The sequence below is a fragment of the Pseudorca crassidens genome, chromosome 20 (assembly GCF_039906515.1).
Source record: "Pseudorca crassidens isolate mPseCra1 chromosome 20, mPseCra1.hap1, whole genome shotgun sequence".
Taxonomy (NCBI): domain Eukaryota; kingdom Metazoa; phylum Chordata; class Mammalia; order Artiodactyla; family Delphinidae; genus Pseudorca; species Pseudorca crassidens.
The window spans coordinates 9,727,634-9,733,633 of record NC_090315.1 but is presented as its reverse complement, the minus strand read 5'-3'; positions in this window follow the sequence as shown (position 1 = coordinate 9,733,633).

Genomic DNA, 6,000 nt, shown 5'->3' with positions numbered 1-6,000 from the left:
TTTTTTTTTTTTTTTGCGTTACTTGGGCCTCTCACCGTTGTGGCCTCTCCCGCTGCGGAGCACAGGCTCCGGACGCGCAGGCTCAGCGGCCATGGCTCACGTGCCCAGCCGCTCCGCGGCACGTGGGATCCCCCCAGACCAGGGCACGAACCCGCGTCCCCCGCACCGGCAGGCGGACTCCCAACCACTGCGCCACCAGGGAAGCCCTCCACTCTTTTTAAGATTCTTTTCCCATATAGGTCATTACAGAGTACTGAGTAGAGTTCCCTGTGCTATACAGTAGGCCTTTATTGGTTATCTATTTTATATATAGTAGTGTGTATATATCAGTCCCAATCTCCCAATTTATCCCTCTCCCCCCTTGTAACCATAAGATTGTTTTCTACATCTGCGACCCTATTTGTGTTTTGTGAATAAGTTCATTCATACCAGTTTTTTAGATTCCACATATAAGTGATAGCATATGATATTTGTCTTTCTGTTTCTGACTTACTTCACTCAGTATGACAATCTCTAGGTCCATCCATGTTGCTGCAAATGACATTATTTCATTCTTTTTTATGGCTGAGTAATATTCCATTGTATATATGTACCACATCTTCTTTATTCATTCCTCTGTCAATGGACATTTAGGTTGCTTCCATGTCCTGGCTATTGTAAACAGTGCTGCAATGAACATTGGGGTGTATGTATCTTTTCGAATTACAGTTTTCTCTGGACATATGCCCAGGAGTGGGATTGCTGGATCATATGGTAGCTCTATTTTTAGTTTTTTATGGAACTGCCATACTGTTCTCCATAGTGGTTGTACCAATTTACATTTCCACCAAGAGTGTAGAAAGATTCCCTTTTCTCCACACCCTCTCCAACATTTATTATTTGTGGACTTTTTAATGTCAGCCATTCTGACCAGTGTGAAGTGATACCTCATTGTAGTTGTTTTTTTCTTTTTTTGGCTGCACCATGTGAGATCTTAGTTCCCCAACCAGGGATCGAAACTACGCCCCCTGCATTGGAAGTGTGGAGTCTTAACCACTGGACTGCCAGGAAAGTCCCCTACCTCACTGTAGTTATGATTTGTATTTCGCTAATAATGAGCAATGTTGAGCATCATTTCATGTGCCTATTGGCCATATGTATATCTTCTTTGGAGAAATGTCTATTTAGGCCTTCTGTCCATTTTTTGATTGGGTTGTTTGTTTTTTTTTTGTTATCAAGTTGTATGAGCTATTTGTATATTTTGGAAATTAAGTTCTTGTCAGTTGCATCATTTACAAATATTTTCTCCCAATCCATAGGTTGTCTTTTTGTTTTGTTTATGGTTTCCTTTGCTGTGCAAAAGCTCATAAGTTTGATTAGGTTCCATTTGTTTATTTTTGCTTTTATTTCTATTGCCTTGGGAGACCCAACAGTGGAGTATTATTCAGCCATAAAAAGGAATGAAGTTCTGATTCATGCTACAGCATGGGTGAACTTTGAAAACATTATGCTGGGGATTCCCTGGCAGTCCAATAGTTAGGACTCTGCGGTCTCACTGCCAAGGGCCTGGGATCAATCCCTGGTTGGGGAACTAAGATCCCACAAGCCATGAGGGGTGACCAAAAAGAAAGCATTATGCTAAGTGAAAGAAGCCAGACACAGAGGCCATATATCGTAGGTTTCCATTTATATGAAATGTCCGGAATAGACAAATCCATAGAGGTAGGGTCGGTGGGAAGGGGGAAATAGGAAGGACTGCTAATGGTACAGGGCTTCTTGTTGGGGTAATGAAAATGTTCTGGAACTAGATAGTGGTGATGGTTGCACAGCCTTGTGAATATACAATAAACCGTGGAATGGTCCACTTTACACGAGTAAGTTTTATGGTCTGTGGATTGCATAGCAATTAAAGGTAATCACGACAGTGACAACAAAGCCTTCAATGACTGTGTATGGCTTTTGGGATCAAACCCCAAATCCCTGGTGTAAGGTCACCCAGTCCCTGAGCCTCTCTCAGCCAAGCTCTCAAGACTCCAGCAGCCCAACCTGCCTTCCCTCCCTGCCGCTGCCACCTCTGGGGCTTTGCACCTGCCCTTCCCCTCCACGCTTGTCTGACTAACTCGATTTATCTTGCAAGTTTTAGCTTACAATTGACTTCCTTCAGGAAGGTGTCCCTTAATCCCCAGAGTCTGAGCCACCGGGTTCCCAAAGTAGCATTTGGGATGATTTCCAGGTGACGTTTTAATTGTTATGCATTTATTTTAAAGCGCGTTGGGGAAAAAAGGAACTGGCCCTTCACACCTGTGATTTCATGACTATTGTCCCTTGGGATCAGCCTAAGGTAGCCCCAGGGGGACCCATCAAAGGAAGAAAAATAGTTGGTTGAAAGAACAAATTTTATTTTATTTTATTGAAGTATAGTTGATTTACAATGTTGTGTTGATTTCTACTGTACAGCGAAGTGATTTGGTGATACATATATATTTTTTCATATTCTTTTCCATTATGGTTTATCACAGGATACTGAATATAGTTCCCTGTGCTATACAGGAGGACCTTGTTGTTTATGAGAGAACACATTTTCAAGGTACAGACAATAGAGGCAGTACTCGGCAAGAGTTGTGAAATAGACTTTTAGGAATACTAGAAGTGGAGAAACCCCGGGGGGCTGAGTTAACTCCACCTGACCTCCCATAGCAGCCGTCAGGCTAATATCTGTCACACTGCGAAATGATTTGTTTTATGTCTGTCTCCCGCACTAGGGTGTGAGTCCCATGAAGGCAGGGCTGGGCCTGGCTCTTCCCCACTGTGTCCCCAGCACTGCCCATGCAGGGTGGGGCACGGAGCAGGTGCTCAGAGAGGGTGTGCTGAATAAACTGAGGCCAAGCTGTTCTGGACTGTGGACTACCCCCAAGGGCACTAGGGAGCCTTAGGAGGGCTTCAATCAGGGGAGTGTCAAGGTTGATCTGTGCTTTAGAAATTCCAGGCTCCCTTTCTACTTTGGACCCGGAAAATCCACATTCCTCCCCGTCTGACCTTTCCTATCAGACTCCTCTTTACCCTTCTCCTCCTCCAGGAAGCTTTCCTGAACTGCAGGCTGGGTCAGGTGCCTGCTCTGGGCTTCCACAACCCCCCACTGCCCCCGTCCCAGCCCTGTCTACCCTGGGGGTGGGTCTGTATCCTCCAGAGACTTGTGAGATCTCCACAAGTTCTGCCCTAGGCTCTCAGGAACCACTCCAGAGCAGATGCGTTGACTGGACCTCTCTCCACTGCCATCTCCCTAGATCTCGCTCCATTCTTTTCCTCCACCAGCCCCTCCCTAGCTGTTTTTGGATCCTCTCCTCATATACACTGCCATGTGTATTATTTTTAAAATCGTGTGCTTAACACCACTGCTTTCTCACCATTTAAAATTAAAAAACAATTTTTGTGTCATGAAATTGACTGTTGTCACCATTTAAAATGTACAATTCAGTGGCATTAAGTACATTCACAGTGTTGTACCACCATCACCACTATCTAATTCTCGAAATTTCCCATCACCCCCAAAGGAAACCCTATGCCCATATAGCAGTCACTAGCCATTCCCCCCTCCCCCCAGGCCCTGGCCACCTCTGCTTTCTGTCTCTGTGGATTTGCCTCTTCTGAACAGTTCGTATAATGGACTCGCCCAATATGTCGCCTTTTGGGTCTAGCTTCTTACACTTAGCATCATGTTTTCAAGGTTCCATGTCATAGCATGGATCCGTTCCTTTTTGTGGCTGAATAATATTCCACTGTGTGGATAGACCACATTTGGTTGATTCATTCATCTGCTGGTGGACATTTGGGCTGTTTCCACCCTCTGGCTATTGTGAATAATGCTGCTGGGAACATTCATGTACATGTTATTGTTTGAACACCTGTTTTCAACTATTCTGGGTATACACATAGGTGTGGCCATGTAGTAATTCCAGGTGCAACTTATGGAGGAAACAGCGAACTGTTGTCCATATTGGTGGCCCCTTTACCCACCAGCAGTGTGTGAGGATTCTGATTTCCCCACATCCTTCCTAACACTTGGTATTGTCCCTTTTTTGGATTATGGCCATTTTAGCAAGGGCGAAGTGGCCTCTCATGGTTTTGACTTGCATTTCGCTAATGACTAATAACCTTGAACATCTTTTTATGTGCTTCTTGGTCATTTTCTCACTACCTTTTGCAAACTGACCTCAGCTCCTACCACCTTGCTAAAGCCATTTTCCCCATATTCACCAGTCCACTGGCTTCCCTTTTTAAAAATTTTTAAAAAAATTTATTTTATTGAAGAATAGTTGATTTACAACGTTGTATTAATTTCTGCTGTACAGCAAAGTGATAAAGTGATTCAGTTTTATATATATATATATATATATATATATATATATATATATATATATACACTCTTTTTCATATTTGTTTCCATTATGGTTTATTACAGAATATTGAATATAGTTCCTTCGGCTATACAGTAGGACCTTGTTGTTTATCCACTGGTTTATCTTAATTCCCATTTCTTCCTGTCTCTCAGCAACTCTGGACGCCTTCCTCTCTCTCCCACCATGACCTACCCATTCTTGGTCTTCCTCTTCTTTTTCTGGAGAGAGATGTGGGACCTTGGGCCAGTTATTTAACTTCTCTGTGCCTCGGTTTTTTCATCTGTGAAATGAGACCGCTAACTATTTCGACTTCTTGGTTGTTGTAACAATTCAATGAGCTTAGAACTGTGCCTGAAGATTACACAGTAATGATCAGGGAAGTATTTAATGGTGAGAGGAGTCGGAGGGCTGAGGGCAGAACATTTCCTCGTGAAAGGTACTTAAAAAATTTAAAAAGCTGGAGGGTGAAAAAATAAAATAAGATTTAAAAGCTTGCCCTGATACAGAATTTTAGGAAAAACCATCAGAAATTATTTTATTTAAAAAAAAAAAACCCCACAAGAATATTACTCAGCCATAAAAAAGAATGAAATAATGCCATTTGCAGCAACATGGATGGACCTGGAGATTATCATACTAAGTGAAGTAAGTCAGACAAAGACGAATATCATATGATATCGCTTATATGTGGAATCTAAAAAGAAAAAAAGAAATACAAATGAACTTATTTACAAAACAGAAAGAGATTCACGGACATAGAAAACAAACTTATGGTTACCAAAGGAGAAAGGGGAGGAGGGTAGGGATAAATTAGGAGTCTGGGATTAACATATACACCTACTATATATAAAATAGATAACCAACAAGGACCTACTGTATAGCACAGGGAACTATACTCAATATTTTGTAATAACCTACAAGGGAAAAGAATCTGAAAAAGAATATATATATATAATATATATATATGGACTGAATCACTTTGCTGTACACCTGAAACTAACATGACATTGCAAATCAACTATACTTCAATTTAAAAAAGTAAAAAAAAAAAAACCCACAAAACTCCTCTACGACAGAAAGCATACAAAATAGTTCACCTTCATTAAGAATCTGCATTAAGAAATAGAGACACAGATGTAGAGAACAAACGTATGGACACCGAGTGGGGAAAGAGGCTCGGGGCGGGGGCGGTTATGAATTGGGAGATTGGGATTGACATATATACACTAATATGTATAAAATAGATAACTAATAAGAACCTGCTGTATAAAAAAATAAATAAAATTCAAAGATTGAAAACAAAATCTGCATTAAGCTTCTTATAGCTTCTAAAACAATGCATCAAAAGACAAAAACGTTTTTAGGGGCAAGTGTAATATGGTGGTTAAATGTATGAACTTTGGAGAAGGGCTGCCTGAGTCCGAATCCCTGTGACGCCTGATGTGGGCAATTGTATAACTCTCTGTGACTCAGTTTCCACATGCGTAAAACGCGATGCTGTTAGAACCTGCTAGGATCTTTAGGGGCATTCACCGAGTTTATCTATGTACCTGAGCCGGCAGCGCCAGCTCTGGTAGGCGTTAACTTAGAACTACATCATGTCGTAGCCGGTCAAGTTTTCACT